Source organism: Anser brachyrhynchus (assembly GCF_964034855.1).
Source record: "Anser brachyrhynchus genome assembly, chromosome: 3".
Classification (NCBI taxonomy): Eukaryota; Metazoa; Chordata; class Aves; order Anseriformes; family Anatidae; genus Anser; species Anser brachyrhynchus.
This window is the reverse complement of record NC_137696.1, coordinates 115457260-115474412: the sequence shown is the minus strand read 5'-3', so window position 1 is coordinate 115474412 and position 17153 is coordinate 115457260. Positions and strand designations below refer to the sequence as shown.

Below are 17153 nucleotides of genomic sequence, written 5' to 3'. Positions count from 1 at the left end.
ATATGGCATTTGATTTATGGGCTTCATAAGGTTGGAAATAGTCCTCCTCACTTTCTATGTGTTCCTTTAGAACAGAACTGTTTCTAGGTGTTTCTTTAGAAGATGAACTGTTGAATTAAGACATATCTTAAGGCTTCCCACCCCACGTAAGGAAATAAAGAGATCCAGGGCCTCAGGGCCTTAATATAGAAAGTGTTGAACATGCAATAAGAGATAGCCTACAACAGTTAGGTATCCTACTGCCATTGAAAATGCTCAGTTCCTGTGAAAAAAGAATGAGATCTAGACCATCATTTCACCCCTGTCCTTATCTCCCAAAATGCATTTCAACATGGAGCAGTGTGGTGTACTACAGTGAAAGAAACTAAATGGACTAATACAGTTATTCTGCTTTTGTGTGAATGTGATTTCCTGAGGCCAGACATGACTCTTCCATGCTTTAGTGGCATTATACTTTTTTTTTTTTTTGTCCAGCTTGGAAAGGAAGAGTATATTATTCCCGTTTTGTTTGCAGAAGCCCTTTATATGTTATGTCCTTCTTCCAGTCTTTCATTTTGTACACTATATACTAGTTCACATTTGAGATCAGATCATAGAATCATAGAATCATAAATCACAGAATGGCTTGGGTTGGAAGGGACCTTAAAGATCATCTAGTTCCACCCCCCCACCCCCCACCCCCACCCCGCCACCATGGGCATGGATGCCACCCCGTAGAGCAGGTTGCCCAGAGTCCCATCCAACCTGACCTTAAACACTTCCAGGGATTGGGGGGATGGGGCATCAACAGCTTCTCTGGGCAACATGTTCCAGTGCCTCACCACCCTCTAAGTGAAGAATTTCCTCCTAACACCTAATCAAAATCTCTGCTCGCTAGTTTAAAACGATCCCCCCTTGTCCTATCATTATCTGCCTGAGTAAAAAGTTGTTCTCCAGATCTTACTTGGTTACTCCATTCCATCTTTAGCAAAAGAAAATGTATGTCATAAAGTGATGGAAAAATCTATATTAAAAGTGATAACACCATCAAGGACTTGTGAGTGTGCAGTGTTTTGTCCATGCAGACCACAACGTTTCTGGGACCACAGTGGCCAGGAGCTTGTGAAAGAGCAGCCTAGCAGGAATAATCTTTACTATTCTTCATTTTACTTAAATACTTTACCAAATATTTGGCAAATATCATGGTCACTTGGAAGTCACTGATATGGTAACTATTACTGTATTCATATTGCACCAAAATAACAGAAAAACAGCTCTTACTGTCAAACTCTACAGGCAATTTTTTTTTTCTGTAGAGATCTCTGTGAGATACTTTGTATCTAAGACCTGAGACACTCAGACTTGATTAACTAAATGATTAATATATATTAAAAGGGCAGATTCTTTTTTTTTTTCTTCTTTTTATGAAGAATAAAAAGTCTAATATAATTAGAAATAAGTACATTTTTTCAATGCCGTGATAAACTTGATCTATGAAAGTGACTTTCATGCTCGCAAAATAATTCATAGGGTTAAAGGCCTCTCTAACTTGCTTCACTGGGTATCTGTTTACTCTTAGGAATACTGAAGGTTTAAAACAGTATGACTCTGTCCCTTGTTCCTGATTACTAATTCAGCAGAAGCATTATAAAAAAATATATCAAAGAAATGAAAATAAGTGGCATGACATAGTAGACCCCATTCTAGCTATGTTGCAGCTCACACTGGAAATGGAATCTCCAGTTTCATTTGTTTTGATGTACTGTATAAATATTTAAAGAATGCATGCTGCAATTTTATCCAGCCTTTGCTGAATTTCAGAGTGTAATGTCTTAGTGGGGCTTTTAATGCTGATAGCAATTAGTGTTAAAATTGCTGGTTGAACAGACCAATGAGGGATGTGCATAAATCCATTTCTGCTCCGGAACACATTTCAATACAAGTTTGACTTGAAGCAATGGTCCAAATCTCATTGAAATACCAAGGAAGACATTGAGTCTTATATGCGTGTTATGAAGTTCTGTGTATACAAGATGAATCTTATTTGAACTTTGCACGTGCGCCTTTACTTCATTTCAGGACATTTTTGTGTAGAAAGCGTACTTTCATATGCAATTAAGTCATTATTAACTGAATAACTTCAAATAGAATAATAACTTCAGGCAAGTAACAGTGTCACAGAATCACAGAATGTTAGCGATTGGAAGGGACCTTGAAAGATCATCTAGTCCAATCCCCCTGCCGGAGCAAGAACACCTAGATCACATCACACAGGAACGCTTCCGGGTGGGTTTTGAATGTCTCCAGAGAAGGACACTCCACACACCCCGTGGGCAGCCTGTTTCAGTGTTCTTAACAGTGTCATTAAATAAAGTGCCATTAAATAACAGTGTCATTAAATAGAATTTTATAATCATTTTATATAGCACATGTGTATGTATATGAATATCTCATAAGCTATTTGTCAAAAAATTATATCCTTAAAAGATTAGAGAGCTGAGACACTCTATCTTACCAATTAACAGTGGTGTAGGATCAGCAGGTGAAGATTAAGATACTAATGCAACAGCCATCATGTTGCCTGACACATTGGAATAAAATGAGGAACTCCAGAACTAAAAATATGAAGAGCCTAGAATTTCTAACATGGGTTAATAGTAGACTCACAACCTCCAATAAAATATATACCACAGAGACCTGTAGTCGATCTTGGAGAATGAAAAACTGCCACCTAAAAATCTATCAAAGACTCACAGGGTAATTCTTAGGTGTGACTTGAAAACTTGGGGGAAACCATAAGATACAGTCATTTGGCTGTCAATTCAATAAACTTTTAAAATGTGTGTTTCCTGAAGAGTCTGTTCAAAGTCTGAACAGAAGACCATAAAAAGTGGGAGGATACTCCTCTGGGGTCAATCATTTAACCACTATGACTACACACTCTTAAAGAAAACAATCCAAGGCTTCTTGTCTGGCTCTGAAGCTAAGTGGCAGAGCACAGTTTCTGTCCACATGGCCAGACTGGCTTGTCCTAGCAAAACGAGTGACTGTGTCCAGGCTGATTAGTTGTCAGTGTTGTCTGGTGTGGGCTGTTTCCAAGCTGTGTTCTGGCACTGTGAATTATCACATCATGAGGCTGTGCATGGGAGCATCCTAACAATTTAGTGGCAGGGACAGTCCCAGGGCAGTACTTGCTCCTGTACCTGACCCTGTTTTATCAACAATGCATGTGAAGTGCATGAATAAAGACTTTATCTAGCCTATATACTAATAATAATACTTGTAGAGGAAAGGGAAGGTGTGTGTGCAACTTGTCTCTAGATGGCTAGGAACTCAGCTAACTTAGCTCATAGAAGGAGGTCCAAGATTAAGGAGGGAAAGAGTTGGTTAGTTATGATGAACTTCATCGCCCTGCACGGTTCACCTAGAATCTCCCAGACTAATCAGTTCAAATCTTTAATCTCTAAATGTAGCCCTGTAACTGAAAGTGTTGGGTTTCCATAGAAAGTATTGGCCTTTTTTTTTTTTTTTTTTTTTTTTTTTTTTTAAGAGTAGCTCACTAAACAAAGAAAAGTATTGGTAAGTGTTGTTGAGGAATTTCTAGGAGGTTAGGAGTCTCATGTCTTTATTTTTTTCCAACATTTAGATTACTCCTGAAGGCATCATCATTGAAAAGCACAGTGGCCACATATTTCCATGCTGCATCATGGCAGATCAGTGAGAGAGGAAATAAGTGGTTATAATGAAAAACGTAGCCTGTTTTTGGAGTCTTAGGGGAAAGAAGGCAGGTGGCATCAGAACTGTAGGTTTCTGAGCCCACAAAAAGCATTACAGAGACATTTTTCTTCTGGGGTTTTATTTTGTTTCTGAATACTTGGTTTCCATTTAAAAAATAGATGAAAGTTTTGTTGTTGTTGTTGTTAACATTTTTCAAGAGAAATCCTTCCTTCCAAATATTTTCCTGTTCATTTCAGGTAGACCATACTTTATATGATCTCCTACCTGAAACAAACAAACAAAGAAAACAAACAAACCAAAAACCAAACAAACCCACAACCAAACCAATCAACCAAAAAAACCTGTCCTGTGTTTAAACACATCTGTACAAAAAAATGGGGAATATACCTATCTCAATTTATGTATAGATGAACATGGCACTGAACTGGAGTTGCTAATCTGACTTCTAAGCAAAGCTGTCTTTTCTCCACATCACGGAACTGTATTTTCTGGATCTTGCAAAAATGTACTGCTTTATGATCTATGTCTGTCTGTCTTTAAGATTAGGGAATACTTTATAGACAGTCCTCTTTCTGCTTTGTGAGACATAGATAATTCATAGTGCTGTGTAAATAGTGTTTGAAATTTGGCTCATGGGAGCTATGTAACTTTTAACACCCTTCTGTCTTTGCTATCTTTAAACTGTAATCTACTTTGTTAAAGGAGTCTTCTGTTTTCAAAGACAGGCCTCCATTTTTGTCTTTGGTGTAATAATGTCTTGCAAAGAAAGCACACAATGTTCTCTCTTTAGTGTTCACTTCCAGATTTTCTTATTTTGTAATTTCTTGTTATTTTTTTCCTTACCTCAAAACCCTGATAAGAGCACCAGGATTAACCAAGAGAAAGTTCAAAGTGGAGAAGAGAAGAACGTTTCTGATTAGTAAGAAAAGTAAGGATCAAATAGCCAATATTATGACATATCTGCAATACATGTCCAGTTTAAAAAGAACAGTTGGAAATATGTATACAAAGGTAAAACAGATCCATAATTACATTTGCACTAAACCATTGTTTAGAAACCTATTCACAGAAGATAGTTTATGAACCCGATCTGGGATTCTTCTGTCTGAAAGACAGTGTATAAATACAAGATCATTTTCATGTAACTTTGACCACATTATGCACTGTATGTTGGATGACTGAAGAAATTAAATACATTAGTATGATGGACCACAGAGTGTGCTGTTAAATAAAAATTAATGAACAAGCATGCTAATGAACAAATGACATATTAAGCACATGATGAAGCAGAATTTGTAGTCGAAAACAAATGATTGCTTGCAGATGACCTAGGTTCGTTACTTTGAAAGCAGAATCTTAAAGTAAAGCAAATGCAAATTCATTCGTTTCCTTGTACCCAAGTCAATTAATTTTTACTTTCCACAGCACTGGGGGAGGAACCTAAGATTAGTTTTCAGAGTGTTACATGAATGAGTAAAATTAATATGTTATCTCTATCTGGAGAATGCATTTCTACATGTGAGGATAAATTACTTTTGTGTCACTTTCAAATCAACCTCTGTCAAGAGAATAAAATATCCATTAAAAAGATATTTTTAATGCTTATCAGAGGGGTTTCTGTGCCAAATACACACTATTCTGTGAAGTACAGTGGTGTGCTGGTACTCCTTTGATCTCAATATCCTTCATCCTGGTCTGCTGCCAAGGATCATTCACTTGCTCCACACATCAGTTGGGACAGGAAAAAAATGAATGAAACAACTCTTGAGCTGAATTCACACCTCACTTCCCCAATTTCTCTGTCTGTCTGACTCTGATGTCTTCAGGAAAGCTATTCCTCATTTATTCTGATATGCACAACACCATCTACAGCCATGCCTTCAACACAGATGGCATCTTCCTTGCTTAGTTAAATAAAAGATAAAGTATCCCACTTTGTAGCTGGCAGTGTTATGATGACTTTTCTGAGGAAGGACACACTACAAAGTGTAATGTGGAGCTAACCCTGCCTGCTTCAGTCTGTGATCACCTCATCATGGCCCTGTTAGTTCAGGTGCCACTGTTATTGGTTCAGGTGCAGCAATGTGCTAACATGGCTCTGCTGCTTCCAACATCCGCATAGTTTTCCCTGCAAAGCACTGCCATGCCTTGCTTGGCTCTGCTGTGTGTGGTAGTACATGGACTTACAGAGGTGTCCTGTCTACACCATGTTTCCTCTAGATACCCATATTCACATTATATAAACCTCTTTATTGGATTTAACCTTCACACCTCTGAAAGGTGTAGGAAATATTCCTATCTTCATTACTCTAAGTGGAGACAGTGCAATGTGTCACATCCAAAGACTTCCGAAGGACGAAGGCTTGCTTGCAGGCATGCCACTAACAGGGACCACTAACCTGACCACTGACCCATCCTCATTCCTTTAATCAGTGTCTGGGATTTTGTTTACTTCTTATGAACAGGAATTTCATTGTGGATGCAATGTGGAATTTCATTGTGGATGCAAACATGAATTTGGTCTCTTTCATTGCCTATTTATATTAACTCTCAAACACAGTTGTCTCAAATATGTTAGGCAGTGAATGGGCATCTAATAAAAGTCTCTGACTTGAAGAGTTCACCATCCTAACTGACCAACAGGAATAAAGTTTTGCCTAAAGCAGCAGATTAATATGTGGTAAGCTGTGGTTTGAATTTGTACTGTACTAGCTCCTCCATAACTCTGTGGATGTTGCCTATGAGAGGTACATGCCTCTGTCCATTGTAGATTACTCAAAGTGAAGTCACAGAATCATAGAATGGCTTTGGTTGGAAGAGACATCAAAGATTATCTAGTTTCAACCTCCCCACCATGGGCAGGGATGCCACCCACGAGATCAGGTTGCCCAGGACACCATCCAACCTGGCCTTGAATACCTCAAGGGGAGGGGCATCCACAGCTTCTCTGGGCAACCTGTGCCAGTGCCTCACCACCCTCTGAGAGAAAAATTTCCTTCTAACATCTAATCTAAATCTTCCCTCTCTAGTTTAAAACCATCCCCCCCTTGTCCTATCATTATCTGCCTGAGCTAAAAGTTGTTCTCCATCTCTTTTATAAGCCCCCTTAAGTATTGAAAATATGCAAAGAGGACTCCTCAGAGACTTCTTTTCTCCATGCTGAACACCCCCAGCTCTCTCAGCCTTTCTTTGCAGGAGAGGTGCTCCAGCCTTCTGCTTCTTCATGGCCCTCTTCCGGACCCACTTTAATAGGTCCATGTCCTTGTGCTGGGGGCCCCAGACCTGGATGCAGTGCTCCAAGTGGGGCCTCACAAGGGCAGAGCATAAGGGGATAATCACCTCCCTTGACCTGCTGGGCACTCCTCTGCTGATGCAGCCCAGGATGCAGTTGGCCTTCTGGGCTGCAAGCATGCACTGCTGGCTCAAGTCAAGCCTTTTTTTTCCACTAGAACCCTCAAGTCTTTCTCTGCAGGGCTGTTCTCAATGAGTTCTTCTTCCAGTCTGTACTCGTGTCTGGGACTGCCCTGACCCAGGTGCAGCACCTTGTAACTGGACTTGTTGAACCTCATATGGTTCACATGGGCCCACTTTTCTAGCTTGTCCAGGTCCCTTTGGATGGCATCCCTTCCTACTGTTTTATTGACTGAACCACTCAGCTTGGTGCCATCTGCAAACTTGTTGAGGGTGCGCTTGATCCCACTATGTCATCGATAAAAGATATTAAACAGCACTGGTCCCAGGACGGACTCCTGAGGGACACCACTCATCACCACCTTCCACCTGGACATATAGCCACTAACTACACCTCTCTGGGTGTGGCCTTCAAGACTATTCCTTATCCATTGAATGGCCCTCCTTTCAAATCCATCTCTCTACAATTTGGAGTGTTGTGTGGGACCGTGTCAAAAGCCTTACAGAAGTCCAGGCAGATGACATCGCTCAGTCTTTCCATGTCAACCTATGCAGTCATTCCATCATAGAAAGCCACCAGATTGGTCAGACATGATTTGCCCTTGGTGAAGCCATGCTGGCTCTCTCACATCTATTGCATGCTATGGCCCAGTTGGCCATCAAACTATAGACATCTAATACTGATATAGGGACTGTTTGGTTACCCTGAGGACAAGCAGCACAGCTCATGTCATTGAGACAAGCTCTCTCACCCACCAGAATACAATGGCTGTGCTGCCTACTGGGATACCGCAAAATGCACTGCTGGCTTTCAGGGAAATAATTGCCAAACACTGTTTTCTCTTCCAAAAATGTTTTCTTCTTCAGAAACATCTCAAGTTATATCCACGAGTCTTCAGATGTCAGTTCCTTCATGCAATCAAATTATCATAAATACAGTAATGCAATATCTGATATCATAAACCCTCAGATTAATTTAAAGTAAATTTATGATGCTCCTTCAGACTAGATTAATTTTTCTGAGTGATTTTCTTCTATTTGTCCTGATTCCTACCATGTTTTTAAAGTGGTTTTAGAACTTCTTAACTGTAGCATGAGTCTGGATTTGGCCTTACATATCTTCCATTGACTTATCATTTTTGTACACGCTATTTCTCTCTCTTTATTTCTATATATTTCACTATTTCTGTAACTTGACTTGATGAAGCTGTAATTCTGTACTTTTCCCTGAAGTATTAAAATCAAAAGATAGGAATTCAGTAAGTGCTTTGGACACATAATTCGACAGCCATTCGACAGACATTTCATTTTTGCACTTAAGCAACATAAACGTGCCTTAGAGTGGGATAGATTAGGATTACTTATATCCATTTTAAGGCAATTTTATACTTCAGGGATGGTGAAAGAGCCATAACTGTAAATTAAAATGAGTCCTTTTCAGTCAAAATTGCTTTGAATTTCTGCACTCATTTCATAGAGGCAGTATGTTCTCCTGATACATTGCAAATTCTCCATGCCTGCAACGCCTACGACATGGCTCACAGTTGTAATCTTTGCAGAGCCAGGTATAGTGGTGAATGCCAGAAATTCTTTCAGTGTTTTTTCAAAGGATTGATATATTTTTGCATGTGTCTATGTGCGTCAGTCTTCAGTATTGAAACAGACCCCGTGGCATGCAATGCTTACATGCCTGGCTCCTACTCCTGCCTGTGAACAGTCAGAGCATCACCTCTTCTTGCAGTAACAGAAGTTGCATGGGGTTACAGTAAGGCGATAGTGGTACAGCTAGAGATATCACTGAGAAATGTGCTTGTTTTGTTATTCACTGCAGATAGCAGAAGTGAATGGCCCATTACCTGCTTCTAGAAATGCCTTATGTGATGGCACTTTTTCCTTTCCCTTTTTAAAGATATCTTCCAAAAATCCTCAGTCTGTTTTGAATTTCTTTCAATATCTTTTTCATTCTCACGGAAGATGAATAAATTTGGAATACCGTTTCATTTACGTATTAGTATCTGACCAGGGGAAGCATTTCTAATGCAATACAACATAAGAAAGTAACACAAGACAAATGTTCAGCTTCTGCACAAAGTGGGTCTAGTTTTCCAGGGTCTTGCACATTAAGTTCGTGATTGGGCAAGTACCAGGGAAGTGTAAGTCTCTATTGCTATGGTAAGTGAGGGATAAGAGAAACTTTACATTGGTACACTCTTATACTAGCTGGTATATTAGATTGGTCTTAAAGAAAATGTAATTTCAAGCTCTTTACTTTGCCAGACAGTAAATAAGAGTGAAATACCCGAGTTTTGAACTAATATTGCACAGATGTAAATGATTACACCAGGGCTGTGTGAGCACAGGCAGCACATGCTGACATTTGGGCATGAGAGGCTTGACATTTGCACGTACATCTTCCGTGGGTGCAGCCTGAAAGCAGCAGAAAATTTTACACTTTCCATACCTGCAAGCCAGAACTTGCTGACATAAGGATGCTCAGGAGAAGCAGTGTAAATTAATTCTTAAAATGGATTAGTTAAGGATAATTAAAAAGCTTCAGGAACCCATTCAAAAGGAAAGGATCTCAATTATATCTCTTTGCTTCCCAGAGAAGCACAACTACCAAACTAGCAGATTGTGCATACATTCAAGACATTGCAAATGTGAAGTAAGTTTTATTACTTTAAACCTTTTACTGAGAATGCATTTTTATACATTTTACATCTAACTTGCCATGGAGTTCAAAGAATCCACTGTCATAATCTTGTCTCAGCTGATGGGCACAGTGTCTTGATGTAGTGCACAGTGTATTGGAACCATGGAAATGCATTCTGTTACCAGTGACCTGCACTCTTAATGTTAATCTTAAATTTCATTAAAAAAAAATAGTGAAAACAAAACAGGAGTTAAAACAAAGCCCCACTGAATGAAAACTGGAACAGACAAAGTTAAAACTGATTCCTATATATGTGCTATTCCATGACACATCTAAGCAAAATGCAGTGGAACAGAACATATTTGAAGCTCTTTATGTGTTCAGTGTTTACTGAGGTGTGTTGCTTTGCATTCGTGTTTTTGAAAGAAGGTGTATTTTGAAGAGGGGCAGGGTTGATTTGGAAGGAGAGATGGCTCACTGTATTGTGTGAGAGTCAAGTGCAATGGCAGCACACCACAGATGTCTGCCATATGTTGCACACATTTTAATACTCAGTAGCAAACGTTCTTATTATATGAGAGCAAGAAGAATAAGGTTCACTTCATGAAAGCAGGTGAAGTAAACCCTATTGAGATGTATGTCATATGGAATGCATAATGGATGATGGTCCAGATGCATCCAAAAAAGAAACGTGCTTTGCGTGCAGCTGAGATAGGGAAGCTTGTGGTAAATTCTGCCCTTTGTCTATGAGGCTTTGGCTCTGGACAGGGATTCTTGTCATGTGTTTCTGCCAAATATGTTAGTATTTAAACCATACATATTACCATATATGGGTGTCTACTTAAGCACTTTTGTGTTTACCATGTGCGTATTTTTTTCCTATTCATTCTCTCAGAACTACTTAGTTAAAAATTCAGTGGGCCTAATGTTTATTGGTTTTTCATTTATTCAAGAGAAAACACACAATTTTTCTTTAGAATAAGTAGAGGACGTAGAAGAAAGAAAAAAAAATCAAACAAATGGAAATTCTCAACAAGAGAACATTGCAACCAACTTCTGTCCTCAAAAATCTATTCAGCTACCAGAGCCTTTATGAGGTACATTGCATGATTAACTACTCAAACTGGATTTTCAGCCAGTGGGAGGTGTAGTCCATTTTACAATGGCCATTTCAGATGGAAACTGCTGTCCAAGATGAAGTACCTACATAAAATGTCATCCTTTTGTTCAATTCTCATTTTCCCTGGGATCTTATTCCAGTGTAATTGTTATAATGGTAGTTACAGCAGATATTAGACACAAGTCCCTCTTATAAGATGGGTTTCAATTATTAATAAGTCTGACTGAATTCAGATGACAGAGGTCTGGTAATAAAAAATGGGCTTTTACCAGAATGCTAATGTGTTAAATCAGGCTGCTTATTTAGGTGCCTAAACATGGATTTACTGCCTAATGTTCATGTTTTATGTTAGATTTGCATGAGTAACATTGGAAATCTTACATTCTTGGCCTGAACAAATGAGTAGTGTTTCTTTAAAGAGAAAAAAAAAAAAAAAAGCCCCCAAAGCAAAAAACCCCAGAGCCTTCATTAGGTTTTCTGCTAACCAACATTCCTATGTTTTATATTCAAACCAACATATTAACATGAAACAATCATTCCAGATGGAAGAAAATATAACTTTTAGGGTCAGGAAAGGGGTACATAAAATTCTGGCAAATTAGAAGGAGAAATCTACAGGGGCTAAAAACCTCTTTAATATATGCTTTAATCCCCTTGTGGATCATTGTGGTTTGGACCTGCAGACACTGAAATGAGAAAATGCTACCATAAGCTGACCAGTTTTAGTGCTGAAAGGCATTATCCACAATGTTCCTCAGGCTTCCAGGGAATGAAAGGCCTTGAATGGATATGTCTATACATTCTACAAAACAGCTGACAGAGTAGACGCCTACCCTAAATTAACATGTCTCAGACTATGGTGTGAACTTCAATAGAAATCATATACCTAGCCAAAAGTCAGTATAATATGGAAAGTACAACACTTTTTAAATATCATATTTTTAAAGCTGATTTTGTTGAGGAACAACAACAACAACAAAACTAAAAAACAAAACAAAACAACCAAACAAAAAAAATCACTAAAATGCGACCAACCAAATGTACAAAACCAGCCAACCAACCAAAAACCAACCAACCAACCAACCAACCAAATAAACAAAAAAACACCACCAACAAAAAAAACAACCATTGAACATTTCAGTTTTGCCTTCAGGAGAGAATTTCAAGAAACTACAGCTTATACCATGTTTTAGCTAATCTACCTGAATACAGCATCTGTAACTGCTTTATGTGGTATTTAGTATTTTGACAAGAAGATTTTACTGGTTTTCTGTCATAAAACATTACCAGGCTATTCTAGTACATGCCCTAAGTTTGAGTTTTAAAAGTAGAATCAGATGCTTCTTCATTTTACGTATTTAGCCTGATAATATCAGCAAACAGGTCTCAGTTCCTTTTACTGCCCTCCCTTCGCACTCTGGGTTTTGTTGTTTCCAGCTTCAGAATTTTCCAGGAGCCATGTCAAGGTGCACCTTGTCAAAGAAAAAGAGGGAATGTATTTTAACCATCCTCAGCTACAACACCTGACTCTTGACACCTTTCGCTAGCATCCACATATTAGTTATCTTCAAGGTGGGACGTGAAACTCATTTTGCATAAGTATTGACATGAATTTGGCCAAAAAGCAAGAGCTGAAATCTCATTAAGAAGCAGGAAAATCAGGCACGTAACAGTAATACTGCATGAATTTCACCAGTTGTCTGTCCATTAGTAAAATGGCAGGGATTTGAGGGTGATATTTGAGAGGCAGTCCATCCATTTCCTACCTTCCAAAGAAAAATGTGATTTACAACTGGACGATAATGGAACTCTTAAATCCAAACAACTTACTGGAGGAAGTCCTTGCAGTCAAACTGGTTTCTACTTTCCTTCAGCTCCTTCTGTATGTCTCATATAAACACAACATTTGCATGCTTGTTACTCAAATAGTACCTATAACCATTGATTATTTCAAGACATTGGATAAACAGAAGCTCAGCAAAGAGTGAAGCAATTCTTTTAGCCAGGAACCTGAAATATTTCTGAAATGTTTCCTAAACATTAACAGGAACCAGGAGGTATTTTGATAGACTTATAAATTTAAAGTCATTTATAACAAATACGGAGCTTATTGGTTTATTACACCAGCAGGAATTACATATTGTAATATAAAATCAAAAGCCAACATAGTTCAGATATCTTCAGCTATAATTAAGACTTCCATGTATTTTACAAGATTCAAGAGAGAGAAAATACTATAAAATCTATAGACCTCATTCATTAAAAAAAGCTGCTTATGTAATCAATTCACATATTTCAATGTGTTTTATGGGCATCCTGGAATATCTGCACTAAATACATATTGGACAATCTCAGCTATATTTATAATTTTTATGACTGTGGATCTACAAATATAGATGAGATATGGCTGCTAAAATGTAGGTCTGTTTTTCTACTTATTATTATTTATTCAGTATATCACAGTAGCATGCAAACTGTACGCCCATATACCATCACTTGTGGTCATTCCCCATGTTGGCAAAAAGATCTCTCCTAGATTTGTAGCTGAGTGTGCACAGGATTGGTGTTCTGGTCTGTGCATAGTAATGGGATCCCTTCAGAGGAGAAGAGTTAAAATGTGAGTTTCTCAAACTGAGTTTGTTTGAAGACTGCTCTCAGAAGAAACATTAGAGCAGCTCCTGATCTCCTGGCTTCTGAACTCCATGTCGTCTTTAAGTTCCCCAAACCAGGACTCCAGACCCACACCCCTCACCTGGCTGATCTTTCTGTCAAACCTGTTTAAACCTCTAGTCCATATGTATTCCTTCATTTAGCTCTATGCATGTACCATGACAAAATATCCCAGGATCTTATCACCCTTCTAGGCCTGTGCCATCATCCAGACCTGCCACACAGCTGCACAAAGGTTGCTCTGAGCAGAGTAGTTCTGCTTGTGATTTTCAAAATGGTGCATCAGTGCCAGTAGCTTCAGAGAGTCAGCTCCAGTTCATTTATATGCAATGCAGTGGCGGCCACAACTCCTGATGCAGCAGGGGTACACCTTCTCTTAGGATCTGTGAAGTACTTATCCCACCATCCTTGTAAAATATTACACACGGGGAAGACTGGATATTAGCACTGGCAAAACAGTTTAAAAAGTCCACATATAATGATTTACAAACTTCAAATATAGGTAGTTTAGCTACGATTAACATCATTACTACTATTGAAGCAAATGCTCTCTGAGGTGGAAGATTTCTATGCCACTAGTATCTATCTGAAACTTGTTTGATGTTCCAATAGCATTATTGAATATACTCATATATTTGCTAGAAAAACATTGAAGTTGAAGAGAGGTGGGGAAGTATGATAAGAAAGCCACCCACCTCATGTCCAGGCAAGCTTAGTGATTTCCTAACTCATTACACCACTTAATGCTTTCCTTGGTTTAAAATGAGAGATGTCATTTCCACAGCTTAAAGAGCTCTACTCAGTTGAGAGGGTGGCCTCCAATCATGCCTGGGAAGTGCTTGTAGATCTGCTGCCTGTATCTGCAATTAATTTATTCTAGAGGAGCATCTTAAAATAACTTGTAGGCATTCCCACAGGAACTTCAAGTTGAAAATACAAGAAGAATCAGGCAGGGTCAGATTCAAAGTGATGCGTTGTTCACATTTGTGATCAGTGTTTTGATGCAGAATACTGTACTGTACAGTTTTACTATGGAAATTTTCTCTAAGAATCAGCCTTAGTGCAAAACTTCTGAAGTAGGATGATGCAAAGAGAAAAAAGACTACATAATTCACTACAATAGGGCAAGATTTATTTATCCAGAGATATTTCAAGTGGACATTTAGATACTGCCACTGTGGCAGATGAATTAGCATGGGAAACTGCTGCTGATTCTACTTTCCAATAGATCTAGTATGTCACCAGAACACCATGGGCTGGAAAAAATTATAATCTACAAATGGAAAATCGAAATATACTGAAATCTAACCAGGGAGTCAGAGGAACATGTCTCCTGGAATGGCTCCTGTGTTGGCAGAAGTGACTGGGCAGTGATCCCAGAGCGTATTAATCTACAGTCATGAAGCTAGCAGAGGAAGGTCATTTAGTTATTAGGAAAATAAAATAGTTTTTATAAACTGAAGTTTGGTGATCATGAAAGGATTACACTCCCACCAGTTTTGTTTGAGACAGTCCACTGGCTAAGCTAGGGCAACAAGACTGCCTACTCCAAGGCTAGGGATTGTCCCCAAGCTGGGGAAGCGTGGCTCGTATCCACACAGCTTGGATTTCTGTGTTTTCCCAAACAAGGTAGCTATATCCACACTGCTTATTGGGCACTGTCCCCAAGCTGTACTGAGATTTATGTCTGAGAGTGGTATCTGGCAGGAACTACGGCTGTGACAGAGAGGGTGTTAGCAGTTAAGGAGTACAGCAATTGTCATTCACTGCCTTAGCCAGTGCTTTCTTCCCATTTTATTCTCTAATACAGATATACCCTGTATATCTTACAACAGCTGTCTGCACAAAGTATCCTGTGGCTGTCTCATTGCTTCCAGGAGCAGCCTAAGATTCAGTTCTTAGAGAGGAAATTTTGAATCCTAACAGGCGAAAGAAGGGACAGGACACAAGACTGAGATATTTCTCACAAGGTTTTAGCGATCTGTATGTTAGGTGACTAAATTTAAATTACTTACACTGGGTTCTGTTTACTGAGTGAAATAAGAATTTACACAGGCAAGCCAGCTCAACCCAAGCTGGAGATTTGAGTTAGATCAGATGAATAACCCTTTAGAGGTGCTTGTTTCTGTCCATTGACTAAGAGAAGCTGACGATGACTAAGTTTCAGATCATAGGATAAATCAAATCAGAAGGGATCTTAGCAGGCCTCTAGTCCAGCCTCCTCAGCAGAGTAAACTATGAGGTGAGATGAGGCTTCTCAAGGCTTTTTCCATTCAAGTCTTTAAAACCTTTGATGATTGAGACTGAACATCTTTAGGAAACCTCTTCCAAAACCTGACTGTCTTATTAGTAAAAAAGTTTCTCCCTATACAAAACCAGAACCTCTTCTCTTTATAAAAAGTCAGAACCTCTTCTCTTTCATTTCACATCATTTATCAGTATGGCATCCTCATGCCATGTGCCACCGTGAAAAATCTGCCTCCATCTTGCTGGTAATTTCATAGGTACTGTCCAGCTGCTGTTAAGTCCACCTGAAACTGTCTCTTCTCTAGGCTGAACAAAGTTAATTTCTTCAACTTCTCACAAAGTGAGTCCTCCCATCAACCTTTGTTTGCTCATTGCAGAACTCATTTGTTTATTGATATATGTCTTGTACTTAGGAGTGCAAAACTGTATATAAAGGAGTCACCCTCACAACACATCTGAGAGCAAACGCATAGGGGGCAACTGCCAGAGAAGGTTTTGGATGAGAAGAGGAGATAAAGGAATATCCTGAAGGATTACAATAAAACATGAGATTTAAGATACAGCCTTGTGTGTAATGCTTCCCAACTAACTAGCTTAAGCAACTCCCAGATCAAATGTGCTATTGTTTAGGATTTCTCTGCTCTATATGTTAGTTCCATCCGGAATCCAGGTATCATAAAGGAAATAGAAATGCCTAACTGAAAGCTGTCAATAGTGGAGGATAATCTCCACTATTTGGTGACCCCAGACCTACAGCAGAATCCTCACAGCAATGATGGGACACTGTATTGGTTTCCACATGAAACTGAAGCTTGCGGATGACCTTGCCAACATGCATTGTTGCCCTGAGAATTCCAAAATCATTTTTGAAATACTCTTTAGTGCTTTTGTATGCTCTGCCTACATCATTCTATATTACCAGTACAAATAGGTAGAATTGCGTGACCAGGACCAGACCTATGACATGGTCTTTGGCTGGGAAGACAGAAATGAGGAGACCTGGAAATACTTGAGTGCATTTCCGTTCCAGTGTCTGAGGAAGAACAGGAAGGTTCCTCCCCCCCCGACATCTCAAAACCACATCCTAAGATGGCTTCCATCAAGGAAACCTTAAGTGCTATGAGTCACTAGTGGGTGCTCTAGAACAGAACTCTGCGAACTGTAGAGCCAGCATCAATGACTGTCTGTGCTGGTTACTGAGGCAGGGAGCAATCCTTCACCAAACACACAGTTATGCACCAGCTGTCCACAACTGACTCCCCCTGTAGCAGACTGACTGGCCTTCCAGTGCATAGCACTTGACCCTGAGGCTCCTCCAGACGTTATGTACAATCT

The 17153-nt window shown here is 39.2% G+C and overlaps 1 protein-coding gene across 1 annotated transcript in view; it reads left to right on the top strand.

Moving 5' to 3' along the window:
• The window catches only part of LOC308193673 (uncharacterized protein), a 109761-nt gene that overhangs the window by 16405 nt on the left and 76203 nt on the right, over positions 1 to 17153 (top strand). The gene's annotated exons all lie outside the window — the stretch shown is intronic.